Raw genomic sequence first — 16,729 nt, forward strand, 5'->3', positions numbered from 1 at the left:
GGATGGTAGCTCCTTGGGAGAGTAATAATAAAGTGTTAGTACTAGAGCAAATAATAACTCCAGGAAATCACAGACTTCACTTCAATAATTGTGGGAAAACTACAAAAGACAATGGTGTAGGGGAAAGGACAGTGAAACAGGAGCTGTGCTATGCCAGAAACTACCTATGTGACCTTGGCAAAGCACTCATATTTTCTGAGGCTCACTCCTCTTTAAACACAATGTGAATGACCAGGTTTTTAAGCTATGCTGAATATATTCCCATTGAACTGTATCCATTATGTTTTGAAGTGTGTACAGACGTAAACATTTGCCCACTTGCAAGGATGTTTATTTTTCTATTTCTTTTCTTTTGTTGGGTCTTTTTATGGAGGTTCCCTGGCTAGGGGTCAAATTGGAGCTGTAACTGCTGGCCTAAGCCACAGCCATAGCAACATCAGAGCTGAGATGCATCTCGATCTACACCACAGCTCATGGCAGCGCTGGATCCTTAACCCACTGAGCGAGGCCAGGTATCAAACCTGCATCTTCATGGACACTCGTCAGATTCGTTTCTGCCGAGCAGCAACAGGAAGTCCACAACTACTCCATGGAGTAGTTTGAATTACTGTTCTTTCTTAGAAATCCAAATTTGTTCATGTTAACTCCTTTGTTTTCATATTATGCATGTGATCTACATGGATTTGCTTACATTTTAACACAGGTAGGAACTGAAAGATAGTAGCTGCCAAAAAGGGCACTGGTTTTATTGGTGAAGAGTAGAGACATCTTAGAGACTTCCTCCAGTAATATACACTGCAGCTTATTGTATAGTCACCTGAAAGGTAGGTCACTCCACCCTTTTACAGCTGAGGTAAGTTTGAGTGCAGCAAATGCTCTTTGTGCCCTGCTCACTTGCTCTTGGTTGTTATCCTTGCAGGCAGGCTGGACCTCAGTTACCGGCAGCATCTGTATCTCATTGCTTGAAGACTTTTCCTAGCAGGTATAGGCTACGGATCTGTGTAATGGCAATCCAAAATTGCCTAAGAAGTAATGTCTTGGAGTTCCCGTTGTGGCTCAGTGGTTAATGAACCCAACTACCTTGCTCAGTGGGTTAAGGATACAGTGTTGCCGTAAACTGTGGTGTAGGTTGCAGACACAGCTGGGATCCTGTGTTGCTGTGGCTGTGGCATAGGCTGGCAGCTATAAGTTCTGGTTTGACCCCTAGCCTAGGAACCTCCATATGGACCTAGAAAATGACAAAAAAAAAAAAAAAAAAAAAAAAAAAGTAGTGTCTCCCAGGTATGGCCTTCACCCAAAGACTGTTGGAAGTTGGTATAGAAATACTGCAGCTCTCCTATCCCCCAGCTCTCCTATCCCCCATGTGGGCAACTTAAGGCACCTCTTCTGCAGAGGCTTTTAGAGTACCCCTATGGTATAAGCTATAATTACCAACTGTGGGTGACTTCCCTTGTCACTGCTCCACTCACCTACCATTATTTCTTTTTTTCTTAAATTTAGTAAATCTATTTTCTTTTCTTTTCTTTTTTTAAAAAATTTAATTTCTTTTTGGCTGTGCCTGAGGCATGTGGAAGTTCCTGGGCCAGGGATCAAACCCAAACCACAGCATGACAACACAGAATTCTTAACTGCTAGGCCACCAGGGAACTCCTGTGATTTTTATTTTATATTGGGAGTGTACTTGATTCACAATGTTGTGTTCATTTCAGGTGTACAGTGAAGTGATTCAGTTATACATATACACAAGTCCATTCTTTTTTCAGATTCTTTTCCCATGTAGGTTATTAAAGAATATTGAGCAGAGTTCCCTGTGCTGTATGGTAGTCCTTGTTGATTATAAGTTTTACATATAGCAATGTGTATATGCTAATCCCAAACTCCTAATTTATCCCCCCATCCCATGCTTTCCCTTTGGTAACCATAACTTTGTTTTCAAAGTCTGTGAGTCTGTTTCTGTTTCCTAAATAAGTTCATTTGCAACATTTTTTTAGATTCCACATATAAGTGACATCATATGACATTTGTCTTTCTCTGTCTGACTTACTTCACTTAGTATGATAATTGCTAGGTCCATCGAAGTTGCTGAAAATGGCATTATTTCATTCTTTTTTTCATTGCTGAGTAATTTTCAACAGCATATGTGTGTGTGTGTATATATATATACCACATCATTTTATCCTTTCCTCTGTTGATGGACATTGAGGTTGCTTCCATGTCTTGGCTCTTGTAAATAGTGCTATTGTAAATAGTGTTGCAGTGAACATTAGGATGCCTTTGAATTATGGTTTTCTCTGCATATATGCCGAGGAGTGGGATTGCTGGGTCACACGTTAGTTCCAGTTTTAGTTTTTTAAGGAACATGCATACTGTTCTCCATAGTGGTTGTACCAATTTACATTCCTACCAATTGTGTAGGAGGGTTCCCTTCTCCCCATACCCTATTCAACATTTATTGTTTGTAGACTTTTTGATGATGGCCATTCTGACAGGTGTGAGGTGATACTTGATTGTGGTTTTTTTTTTTTCCTTTTTCTTTTTAGGGCTGCACCTCCAGCACGTGGAAGTTCCCAGGCTAGGGGTCGAATCAGAGCTGCAGCCACCAGCCTATGCTGCAGCCACAGTGAAGCAAGATCTGAGCTGCATCTGTGCCCAATGTTGCAACTCATGGCAAATGACAGATCCTTAACCCACTGATCGAGGCTATGGATAGAACCCACATCCTCATGGGTACTAGTCAGGTTCTTAACCTGCTGAGCCACAATGGGAACTCCTCTTCATTGTAGTTTTGATTTGCATTTCTCTAATAATTACTGATTTTGATCATCTTTTCATGTGTTTTTTTGGCCATCTATTTGTCATCTTCAGAGAAATGTCTATTTAGATCTTTGGCCCACTTTTTTATTAGGTTTGTCTTTTTTTGGTATAGAGCTAAATGAGCTATTTGTATATTTTGGAGCTTAATCCCTTGGCTTTATTTGCAAATATTTTCTCCTATTCTATAGGTTGGCTTTTTGTCTTGTTTATAGTTTCTTTGCTGTGCAAAAGTTTTCAAGTTTCTTAGGTTCCATTTGTTTATTTTTAATTTTCATTACTCTAAGATGTAGGACAAAAGTGTTCTGCCTATGTTTTCCTCTAAGAGTTTTATAATATCCAGCCTTCAGTTAGATCTTTAATCCATTCTGAGTTTATTTTTGTGTATGGTGTTAGAGAATGTTCAAATCTCATTCTTTTACTTGTAGTTGTCCAGTTTTCCCAGCACCACTCATTGAAGATACTGTCTTTTCTCCATTGTATATTCTTTGTCATAGATTAATTGACTGTAAGTTTGTGGATTTATTTCTGGGCTTTCCATCTCGTTCAGTTGATTTCTGTTTCTGTTTCTGTGCCAGTACCATATCGTTTTGATGAGCATAGCTTTTTCATATAGTCTGAAGACAGGGAGCCTGATTCCTTCAGCTCCTTTTTTATTTCCCAGGATTGCTTTGGCTATTTGGGGTCTTTTTTATTTCCATACAAATTAAAAAAATTTTTGTTCTAATTCTGTGAAAAATGTCATTGGTAATTTGATAGAGATTGCACTGAATCTGTAGATTGCCTTGCCTACTGCTGTTTCATGAGATTTTCTTCCAAATGAACTACTTGCTCAGAGTCTACTTTTGAGGAAACTTAGACAAAGACGTAGAGGCTCAGAGAGCTAAAATACCAGGTGAAGGTCACACAACTGGTTGGCAGAGTTGGGATCCAAACACAAGTCTGTTGTGCTTAATTCCTTGTGAATGATTGCTTATTTTATTCTATATAAAATAAAACATTATCTTCTGATTTCCAGTGGCACCATAGATGTTACATCTATAGCACATGTAGGTATAATTTCTTTCACATAGTTTACATATAATATAAACATATAAGTTTATATGTAAGTATTGGTCTTATAGAAGGAAGTTGAGTGTAGAGTTTAGGACCCTGAACTCTGCCATCTAATGGCTGTTGTTTGCATTCTGCTCAGCATTTAACAAACTCATTTTGCACTAGTGAATCTCTGTATGCCTCTACTTTTCCTCATGGGTAAAATGGGAATAAAAATTAGAAGGTTACTGGGAAGATTAATTAAAGTATTCATTATGCTCTACCAATGCCCTACCAGGAATGTTCAGCACAGTCCTTGGCACATCCTAAATCCACCAGAACTGTTAGCTACTGCTAATCCTATCATTGTAATTATACTAATCATCCTGCTTTATCTTCAAGCTCTCCTGAGTAATAGTGTATATGTTATCATTCCCTTTGTCTAGAAGGGGAAACTGAGATTAAAATAAATCAAGAAGTTTAAGTGAGAGGGTAGATTGTAGAGCAGTTATTGAGATACTTCTTAACTAGTCATTTTAATAGGCTCATACTTTTGACATCTGTTTCTTTTCAATTAATAAGACTATTTTGAATCTGAACATGGATAAAGCTAGTAGAAATTTGAGCTAAACAAATGATGAAGTGAATAACCTGAAGCAAATCTCAAGATTTTGGGGCCATATTTGCCTTTGAATAGCTACCAGTGGTTCTACCTGGAGGTGTCCATCTAAACTCCTATAGTTCCTATCTTAAGAATCTATGGACAGTCCCCAGCAACTCCCTTGTAATGGACTGAATATGTCCCTCAAAAGCCATACATTGAAATCCTACCCCTGGTGTGATGGTTCTGGCATCCTTGGATGCCTTTAAGGTTAGATGAAATCAGGAGAGTGGAGCCCTTGTGAATGGAATTAGCACCCTTATAACAGTCACCTGAGTGCTTGCTTCCTTTTTCTGCTCTCCACTCTGTGAGGACACATCAACAGGTTGGTAGCCTGCAATCCGAAAGAGGGTCCTTACTGTGCAGACACTTCCTATCTCCAAAATTGTGAGAAATAAATTTCTGTTGTTTATAAGCCACCCAGTTTATGGTCTTTTGTTATAGCAGCCTGAGCTGACAAGACATTCCCCCAAAGCAGGAAACTCCCTGATACAAAGGTTCTTAATCTGGGGCTTATCGGTTCACTGAGAAATTATAAGGAATTATAAACTTTATTCTCATGAGAGACATTGTAGCTTTCCTCAGCTTCTTAAAGGGTTCTGCGATCTCCCCAAGGTTAAGAAAAACTGCTTTAGGCTATGATGCTTTATTGGAATTGGCACAAAACTGTTATCCTCATGGTAGATTGTGATGACCAACCTTGTTTTTATCCATGTTTCTCATATTCCACAGTATCAGACAAGTCAGGGAATATTAGAGCTGGAGTGACCACTGATACCATCTCAACCCCAAATCTATCACATTAAAAAGCAGGAGACTATGGCCCCAAATTACTATAAGACAATCTGAATATAATGGTTTATTTTATTTTAAAAAAATGTCATTTTTTTTTTTTTTTTTTTTAGCTTTAGTTACAGTTCAAGTCTATCCGATCACAGTGTGACTGTCATTTCAGTCCACTGGGTTCTGTTGAATTGTAGACTTAAAATTATATTCTAAACTTTTTTAGTCCAAATGCAAACTCTTCTGCCCCAAATAAAATTTACTCCGTACTTTTCACGTAAGATTTTAGGACTTTGAACATTTTTCATTTAGCCAAAAATGGTCATGTTTCTTCCATTTAGATATTTGTTTTAGAAAAGTTTACAGGCCTAAAAAAAAGGTAAAAGTCACATTTTTGAATTCTTCTTCCTCTTCGTTGTCCCCAGCAAATTTACATATTATAATCAAAGCCAAGATGATGAAGGGAATTTGAATGAAGAACATTGCTTTACAAGAAACTGTTTCAAGAATACACCATTTTCACAGAGTTAAAAACATTTTTAAATGTACATAATTAAAACATGCTTGTTCTTATTAAATGAACAACATGTTTTGTCCAAGTTATCTGTAATTCACACTAAAACTGTGCAATGTGGGCTTTATTTTTTCCATTTTATAAATAGTGAAACTGGCTGCACTTAAGCAACTTGGCAAGGTTAATGAGTTATAAATGCCAGAGGTAGGATTTGAACCCAGGCATGACTGCTCCTTCTACTCTATCACACTGCTTTCTTCCCCTCAGGAAGGAAGGAAAGGGCTGTTTCCAGAGGTTGCTATATGAGATTTTCCTAACAGAAGTTAGGCTTTACTGAGAAATTACTTATCCTAAGTTTTATTACCTCTTTGAGATACATCAGTTATTTTTTCAGATGCAGATTGAATTGAATTCATTTAAATGATCAAAATGTATTATAGTGAAACAATGATACTATAATTTGTGAAGATTGGAAAATTCAATTTAGACACATAAAAAATTCAAACACTGATGGTAATTTAATGTAAAGACAAATATAAAGCAAAGAGAAAATTTTAGAACCTGAATTTCCTGTGAGGTAGGGCATATTTGAAAGTGAAATAAGAACAGTCTGAATTTAAGAGACATGGATGAGGTCCCCACACTTAGTAGGCTGTATGAGGTCAGTGAGATCAACTGTCAAATAAAAATGAAAATACCAATCAATTGTTTTATATAAACATTTAACCAAAATGGAATTATGATTGGGTGAGTCACAGGGTTTTACATATTCAATCAACAAATGTTCATTACTACTCTGTACTAGCCTCTGAGGATTTCGTGGTAAATAGGAGAGAAGGAGCGACACTGTGCTCATTGAGAACTTCCGTTCCTGGGTGGGGATACCAGTGGCTGGATAATGAGGTACAGTCCTGTGTGCTATGTATTAATGACAGCAGAGTGTTGTATGCCATGGAAATAGATGGGAGGCTATTGAATCCAGATTGGTTAAGTTGGGAAGTCAGTCAGGTGAATAGGGGCCAAATGTGTAAAGGAATCATCCAATGAGAAGGAATGGCATTGATTAGTCCTCTAGAAAAAAAATATAGCATGACATATTAAAGTACAAAAAGAGGGGCAGTATGGCTAGACTGAAGAGCGAGAGTAGGATAGGGTATCTTTGTCGGAAAAGCGGCAACATATCAGGGCAATTTTAAGACATTTGTGTCCCTAGGCACTTTTACCTTTTACCTCGAAGATCTTATTTCACACTATATCGGCACATATCCCATGTTAACTATATTTCATCAAAAAGTCATAAGCATTGTATTGAATAACAATTGAATAGTTGACAAAATGTGCTGGGAGCCGAATTTCAAGAATGGAATCCACCTGATGACAAAGTCCAGGGGACTCTGAAGAATGTTATGTTCTGTGGAAATTTCATGAAATATTTGCTAAATTTGATATCAATTCTGTTATATATATATATATATTTTTTTTTTTCTTTTTTTCTTTTTGCCATTTCTTGAGCCACTCCCGCAGCATATGGAGGTTCCCAGGCTAGGGGTCTAATCGGAGCTATAGCCGCCAGCCTATGCCGGAGCCATAGCAACGTGGGATCTGAATCGCGTCTGTGACCTACACCACAACTCATGGCAACACCAGATCTTTAACCCACTGAGCAAGGGCAGGGATCGAACCCGCATCCTCCTGGTTCCTAGTCGGATTCATTAACCACTGAGCCATGACAGGAACTCCCTGTTTTATATTTTGAAGCCAGCTTTCTATTCAGCTTTTAAACCTTTCCACAGAAACTTAAGGAAATTGGGGATTCCAGGTACCACATCCATTGGAGCCATTGGATGGAACCATATGACTGACGAAGGACCAGAAAGAAAAAGTCTTGCAATGATGTTAAACCATTTTTGTCATGGGGCAATGGGAAACCACATCAAGCTTTCAGCAGTGGAGAAACATTTCAGAATTGCAGTTTAGAAACAGCATTCTGGCTGCAGTTATAGAGTGCGTTGAAGGGGAGTACAAGGAATGTATCAGAGTGGGGATCGGAATGAGGATGTTGGAAGCTTGCTGCAAAGCTTGCTTGCTTGAAGTTATGAGAAAGAGCAGAATTTTAACTCTGCAGGATAGCAGTCAGATGAGGTACTAGTGATTTAGACTGAAAAGAAAGCTTTTCTTTGGTCCTCGAACAAAAGTCCTTATCATCGGACTTTTTGGTGGGGTCATGCATTAGACCTGATACACCTTGTAAATGTCAGAATGAGATGAATAAAAAAAGCTGACTGAACAATGGTTTGCAGCTCTATGGCCAGTGGACCCATGGGTCCATTTGAATGTGTCTGTAGGCAGATGATTGCCTTCAGGACTTCAGAAGTGCATTAATGGAGATCACTTAGTGGGGATCTGAATCCTAAAATGTCCATGTTTATTAAGAGGTAAATGCTTTTTCTTTTCATTCTTCTATTGTAACCTAACATAACAGGTAACATCCCAGGCACACGGCTATAGTGCATGGCACTCTCTCACCTGTGTTAATGCTCCCTGCTCATTTATGTGACTCTGCCAGGAGGCTGTTTGTCTTTGTGGCAGGCCCAAAAGAGCTGCTTTCCTCTTTCTTTCTTTCTTTCTTTCTTTCTTTCTTTCTTTCTTTCTTTCTTTCTTTCTTTCTTTCTTTCTTAGATCAAATCTATCTGGAATTTAAGAGTCACAAGAGAGCTTGTGTGCCTTGCTTTTTACTTTGTGTAAATGGGTGTTGGTTATGAAGGATGGCAGTGTATGCCACCCCCAAATTTGCCACTTTGGCATAAGGATTATTTTGAGCTAAAGGCATTTAAAAAAAAATAGCAGAAGTAAAAAGGGCATTCTAATTGCTCCTTTTATTCCTACAAATAGGACAAATAAACTCCTGAGTGAAAGATCTCCTCCTTGAACAGAAGAAATAAACATTCTTTGATGGGGTCAAATCTCTGAGAATTCTGTACAAACAATCATTTAAAATAATTCTTATCTTCATTTGGCCTCTGCATAAATTTTAGTTACTTTTCCATGATTGCTTTTCTTTGTTCGACCTGATATAAAATATGTAGGGTTCACTATTCTTTGGATCTTCTTTTCAGTCTGAGGGCTTTTATGTCACATAAAATTTGTATAAATGTGTATTTTTCCTCCTGTTAATCTGTTTTACGTCAGATTAATTCTCAGGCTCAGCCGAAAAAACCCTGAGCGTGTAGAGGTAAAAACTTGCTTCTCCTACAGTTACATACTATGTTTATATTTTTTATTTCCAATTTTTCAGGAAATAACAACTTCTAGGATGCAAATAATTATATAACTGCCTGAGACTCAGAGGAAATTGTAACCAAACTCATTTCAAGATGTGTTTATTGAGTGCGTAGCCCTATGTTTCAAACAATATTAGAAAAAAAATAATTTCATAACTTGCTCCCTGCCCTATTGACAATTTTGATTTGGGAGAAGTTGAGAGTTAGACCTAAAAAAGAGAAAAATTGATAAATATTTTATTAACAACCTTGACACTGAAGAGCTTTTGGAAATAGGTTTTTGTTTTTGTTTTTTCTGAAAGTAGAAGTTTATTTGGTAGCATCTATTTATTGTAACAATACTTTTTTTTATATGTGATTAATGAAAATAGTGAATTTTATTTTATTTTATTTTTATTTATTTATTTATTTTTTGTCTTTGTACCCGCAGCATATGGAGGTTCCCAGGCTAGGGGTCTAATCAGAGCTGTAGCCGCCGGCTTACGCCAGAGCCACAGCAATGCAGGATCCGAGCCGCATCTGCAACCTACACCACAGCTCATGGCAACGCTGGATCCTTAACCCACTGATCAAGGGCAGGGATCGAACCTGCAACCTCATGGTTCCTAGTCAGATTTGTTAACCACTAAGACATGACGGGAACTCCAAAAATAGTGAATTTTAAATTATCCCTAAATTGTATTTAATTTTTAGGAAAATGGAAAATATATATAAGAAAATGGGTATAATACATATGCATACCAAGTATTTCCAAACAAATATACAAACCATCCCAACAAACAAAAGCACGGAAAAACAGTATACCACTTTTTGTGGTTAGTATACATATTGAGCTCAACTTCCTGTGTACCCTTATGTGTGAAGGTGACCCAGAGCAAGTTAAATGGTTATTCTGGGAGGTTTAGTTTTGTTATTCGTAAAACAGGAGCAACATATCTTAATGCTCCTTTTAACTCTGTGATTGGAAATACAATCCCAATGATCCTGTCAGTCACTAGAGTAGAAAAAAGGAAATGCTCTTATGTTATCTATTACTTAATAAGGCAGGAAAATATTCTCCACATTTAAGAGAAAATTTAAGTAACTGGGGTTAAAATAGCCCAAGCCCCCCAATCATATGTTTAGTGCTTATGATCCAGGAAATTCAACTAAGCAATTTGATATATTGATATTTTTACTGAATTTATCATAAAATCAATTCCTTCTGGACTTTCTTTCTTATCTTAAATAACTTATATAAGTCAGATAATCAGAAATAGTCAGCCATCATTTCTTGAAGTGTCTCCTTATCCACTTGCCTAGAAGGTAGAGTGTGGGAAGCTGTGGGAAATTAAATTGGAAAAGAAATTTCAGGCCATTTTATGAAGGGTAAGAAAGTGTAGGTAAGAATTTTATTCTGTAGGCAATGGGGAGTCTTTGAAGGTTTCTTAGCAGGACAGTAACTTGTTCTGAACTCTAGAAGATTAATTTGACATTGGTGTCTACAATTCACTGGATGGGGAAGAGACAGGAGTTGGATATTTACGTTAATAGTCCAGATGCAAGGCAATAAGTATCTGAACAAGGATGGTGGCTGTGGGAAAGGAGAGGAGGGAAGGTAGCAGGAAACATCACATGGGGTGATTGAATAGGGTGGATTCGCTAATTAGATATGAGAAATATAGGAGGGACAGGAGTCAGTCGTTACCTGGCTAGGGACATAAAAATGGCGTCTACACTGGAAAGGGAACAGGAAATAGTCAGGAGATTTAAAAACTCTGTGAAACTAGAAGCTTTAAGAAAAAAGTATTTTCCTAACTTAACTTCTATTAGCAGGTCCAGAAAAGTTATATCTCAGGGTAATAATAATAACAACAATGAACTGTCAGGGAAATGCCGTGTCGGGTGAGTATACAGCGTATCATGTATGAGTCTTACAACGTCTTGTGAAAGTAGAGATGGTTATTTTAATTTTACAGATTAAGAAGCAAAGCTCTAAGATGTAAAGAAAATTTCCCTAGCATTATCCAGCTTATTAGTGACTAAACAATAACTAAAATGCAGATCTGTCTGATTTAAAGATCAGTACTCTTTCCATATGCTATGTGGCCTCTCTTGTGCTTGAAAAAACTTATGGATTCATTACCTCTAGTTTAAAAAAAATTGTGCTGATGGAGTGATCTATGCTAAATTAGCATTTTTCTCATATTATGACAAATTCTGCTAAGTCACTCATATTAAAAATGGTATAGCATATATTACATAGACTTATTTTAATGTTTTGCCATATTTGTCTCAGATTTTTTTTTCCTTAAGAATTAGATCCGAGAGTAGGACAAGATGGTGGAAGAGTAGGGGGACACGCTCGCCCTCTCCCACAAACACAACAAAAAAAACACATCTACAGGATAAATGACTCGCACAGAACAGCAACCAATTGCTGGCAGAAGAACCTAAACTCCAATAACGGCAAGAAGTTCATGACATTACTAGGTAAAACAAGAAAAAAGAGGAGAGTGAGAGAAGATGAATCCAAGCTGGACGGGTGCTCCTGAAAGGGAACTGTGGAGGAGAAAGGGATCCTGCACCCTGGAAAGTCACCTACTCGGGGGAAAGATCAAACGAACTGGAGGCATCTCCAGATGCAGAGAAGAATGTAGCAGTAAGTTGGAGTTCTGAGAATCAGATCGAGAACCGAACGGACCATCTGAACTACGGGCACAGTCACCAAAAATTGAGACACCTGGGTGGGGCCCGGGCACCAACACCTCGGCTTTGGAGGTTAGTCCCTGGGAAAGGGCTGGGGGGGGGGGCGGGGTGGAGCAGAGACTGCTTGGGAGGTCTAGAAACTGGTCTGTCAAGTTTGATGGGGCAGAGACTGCCTGGGAGACTAGAAAACAAAGCTGTCACAGAGGAAGGGAGAAATACTCTAGGGGCGGGGAAGTGGAAAGACACATCAGAGGGAACCTGGGAGAAGAGCCTAGTCTGCGCCCATGCTGGGGAGGGGAGAGAAGAAGGGGTGGGTCCCCATAGAATACTCCCCATGCCACAGCAAGCTTACTGGCCCACTAGCTAGCAGAAAGCTGTGCATCCCAGTGCATCCCCTCCCCCCACCCCCACCCCATACCCACTCGCCAGACCTGGGGCTGCCTGCCACCCAGAAGGGCTGGCCTCAACAATTGCCTGAAGCCTACCACCGCAGGGGCTGTCCCTGCACAGGTCTGCTTGCTCTTTGGAGGGGCTACATCCCCGCAGAGCAGCACCAAACACCACCAGCCCCCGAGAAAAAGCCTGAAGCCCAGAAAAGCTAGAACAAGCCTAGCCAGGCTGTGAAAAGATCTGCCAAATTCTCGGACAGTCTTTTAGAGTTGGCCTGCCCTGGGGAAGAGACTTTTGGGTTGGCAGTGGCCCAGCTATCTACCAAAGCCCTCAGGGGGTGCTGAGCTCTGGCGGATCAGCTGCATAGGACTGCCAGCTCCAGGCAGGACACCCTGCAGCCCAGAAAAGCTACAACAAGCCTGGCCAGACTGTGAAAAGATCTGCCTACATTCTCAGGCCGTCCTTCTGAGTTGGGCTGCCCTAGGGAAGAGCCTCCTGGGTTCTCAGTGACCCAGATAGCTGCTCCAGCCCTCAGGGGGTGCTGCACTCCTGAGGAACAGCTGCCCAACACCGCCAAACCCCTGCAAGAACCCCACAGCCTAAAAACACCAGAGCAAGCTCTGCATGACCAAGTGAAATCTGCTACCATCGTGGTGTGCACCTGCCAGTCCTGTTTGCCCTCAGGAAGTCCTCCTTTGCTTCAAAGAAACACTGTTAGCCCCATCAACACTCCAGAAAAGCCACACTGCCTCAAAAAAGATTGACCAACAATGCCAGCCCTCAGGAAATATTCCACGGCAGTGACAAGGCAAACACTGCCCGATCACGGAGAGTACAACTCCCTTAGGAGAAAGAAAACAACAAGCAAGATGAAGAAGCTGAGAAACCACCCCCAGTCAAACCAACAGGAGAACTCACCTAAAACAGTCAACAATGAAACAGATCTCTGCAGTCAGACAGACCTGGAGTTCAAAAGAGAAATAGTGAAGATACTGAAGGAATTAAGAGAAGATATGAACAGTAATACAGATACCCTCAGAAAGGAACTAGAAAATATAAGAAGGAGCCAAGAAAAACTAGAAAATTCATTTGCAGAAATACAAACAGAACTAAGGGCAGTAAAAACCAGAATGAACAATGCAGAAGAATGAATCAGTGATATGGAAGATAGAATAATGGAAATCACCCAATCAGGTCAGCAGACAGAAAACCAAATCAAAAAACTGGAAAGCAATATAAGAGACCTATGGGATAATATAAAGTGGGCCAATCTATGCATAATAGGAATTCCAGAAGGAGTAGAAAAAGATAAGGGGATGGAAAATATATTTGAAGAAATTATTGCTGGAAACTTCCCAAATCTAAAGGATACTGAGTTCAAGACACAGGAAGCACAGAGGGCCACAAACAAGTTGAACCCAAATAGACCCACACCAAGACACATCATAATAAAAATGGCAAAAGTTAGTGATAAAGAGAGGATCCTCAAGGCAGCAAGAGAAAAGCAGAATGTTACCTACAAGGGAACCCCCATAAGAATATCAGCTGATTTCTCTACAGAAACACTACAGGCCAGGAGGGAATGGCAAGAGATATTTAAAGTGCTAAAAGGAAAAAATATGCAACCTAGAATACTCTATCCAGCAAGAATATCATTTAAAATAGAAGGGGAAATAAAATTTTTTTCCAACAAACAAAACCTAAAAGAATACAGCAACACAAAACCCAGGTTAAAGAAATATTGAAAGGGCTTCTCTAAACCAAAAAGAAAGGAAGGAAAGGGAAGAAAAAAGAAAAGAAAAAAAAAAAGAAGAAGAGGAAGAACTAGGACTGAAGAAAACACAATCAGAGAGCAGTCACTCAAATAAGCCAGCATACAGATTTAATCATGAACATGCTTCAAACAAAATAAAATTAAAAAGAAAAAATAAAAAAGAGTCATCAAAATCATAAAATGTGGGCAAGGGATATTAGGAAATAAATAACCATTTTTGTTTGTTTGTTTGTATGTTTCTCTTCTTAATTTTAATATAGTAATGAAGTGTTTGAACCTACAGGTCCATCAGGCTGAAACACGCAATTATAGGAAGGGGTTAGCATACTTAAAAAATAGCGCAACCACAAGCCAAAAGCAAATATTGCATTTGCAAAAAATGAAAAAAAAAACAAACAAAAAAAAAACAAACAAACCAAAACACTCAAGCAGATAATAACAGGAGACCATCCAACCAAAAAAAAAAAAAAAAAAAAAAAAAGGAAGAATGGAGAACCATAGAATCAACTGGAACACGAAGTTCAAAATGGCAATAAGTAACCTATCACTTATCACCTTAAATGTCAATGGACTGAATGCCCCAATCAAAAGACACAGAGTGGCTGAGTGGATAAAAAGGCAAAAATCTTCAATATGCTGCCTACAAGAAACTCACCTTAGGACAAAGGATACATATAGATTGAAAGTGAAAGGGTGGGGAAAAATATTTCACGCCAATAGACATGACAGAAAAGCAGGAGTCACAACAATCATATCAGACAAAATAGACTTTAAAACAAAAGACATAAAGAAAGACAAAGAAGGACACTATTTAATGATTAAGGGATCCATCCAAGGAGAGGATGTTACTATCATCAACATATATGCCCCAAATATAGGAGCACACAGATACATACAACAAATATTAACAGACATAAAGGGAGATATTGATGAGAATACAATCATAGTAGGAGACCTAAATACCCCCCTCACATCAATGGACAGATCCTCTAGACAGAAAACCAATAAAGCAACAGAGATCCTAAAGGAAACAATAGAAAAGTCAGACTTAATTGATATCTTCAGGACACTACATCCAAAAAAAGCAGAATATACATTCTTCTCAAATGCTCATGGAACATTCTCAAGAATCGACCACATATTGGGACACAAAGCTAACCTCAATAAATTTAGGAGCATAGAAATTATCTCAAGTATCTTCTCTGACCACAATGCCATGAAATTAGAAACCAACCATGGGAAAAGGAAAGAGAAAAAACCTACTACATGGAGACTAAACAACATGCTACTAAAAAACCAATGGGTCAATGAGGAAATCAAGAAGGAAATTAAAAACTACCTTGAAACAAATGATAATGAAGACACAACCTCTCAAAATCCATGGGATGCTGCGAAAGCAGTGCTCAGAGGGAAATTTATAGCAATCCAGGCCTTTCTCAAAAAAAGGAGAAAGATCCCAAATTGACAACTTAACCCTCCACCTAAATGAATTAGAAAAAGAAGAACAAAAAAGACCTAAAGTCAGCAGAAGGAAGGAAATTATAAAGATCAAAGAAGAAATCAATAAAATAGAGACTCAAAAAACAATAGAGAAAATTAATAAAACCAAGAGCTGGTTCTTTGAAAAGGTGAACAAAATTGACAAACCCCTGGCCAGACTCACTAAAAGGAGGAGAGAATGAACCCAAATAAACAAAATTAGAAATGAAAAAGGAGAAATCACAACGGATACTGCAGAAATACAAAAAACCATAAGAGAATACTATGAACAACTATATGGCAACAAGTTTGACAATCTGGAAGAAATGGACAATTTTCTAGAATCTTACAGCCTGCCAAAACTGAATCAAGTAGAAACAGACCAACTGAACAGACCGATCACTAGAAATGAAATTGAAGAGGTCATAAAATCACTCCCTACAAATAAAAGTCCAGGACCAGATGGCTTCACAGCTGAATTCTATCAAACATATAAAGAGGAATTGGTGCCCATCCTCCTTAAACTCTTTCAAAAGGTTGAAGAAGAAAGAATACTCCCAAAGACATTCTATGAGGCCACCATCACCCTCATTCCAAAACCAGGCAGAGATACCACCAAAAAAGAAAACTATCGCCCAATATCATTGATGAATATAGATGCAAAAATTCTCAACAAAATCTTAGCCAACCGAATCCAACAACATACCAAAAAAATTATACACCATGACCAGGTAGGGTTCATCCCAGGTTCACAAGGATGGTTCAACATACGCAAATCAATCAACATCATACACCACATTAACAAAAAAAAAGTCAAAAATCATATGATCATCTCAACAGATGCAGAAAAGGCATTTGACAAAGTCCAACATCCATTCATGATCAAGACCCTCGCCAAAGTGGGTATAGAGGGAACATTCCTGAAGATAATCAAAGCCATTTATGATAAACCCACAGCAAATATAATCCTCAATGGGGAAAAACTGAAAGCCTTCTCACTCAAATCTGGAACAAGACAGGGATGCCCACTCTCACCACTGCTCTTCAACATCGTTTTGGAAGTCTTAGCCACAGCAATTAGACAAACAAAAGAAATAAAAGGCATCCATATAGGAAGAGAAGAGAGAAAACTGTTACTGTATGCAGATGACATGATACTATACATAGAAAACCCTAAGGACTCAACCCCAAAACTCCTTGAACTGATTAATAAATTCAGCAAAGTGGCAGGATATAAGATTAACATTCAGAAGTCAGTTGCATTTCTGTATACTAAAAATGAAATATTACAAAAGGAATACAAAAAGATGATA

The sequence above is a fragment of the Sus scrofa genome, chromosome 14, assembly GCF_054392235.1.
Source record: "Sus scrofa isolate SSC_HxYL_T2T_F1_AM1 chromosome 14, Sscrofa_HxYL_maternal_Yorkshire_Landrace_v2.0, whole genome shotgun sequence".
NCBI lineage: Eukaryota > Metazoa > Chordata > Mammalia > Artiodactyla > Suidae > Sus > Sus scrofa.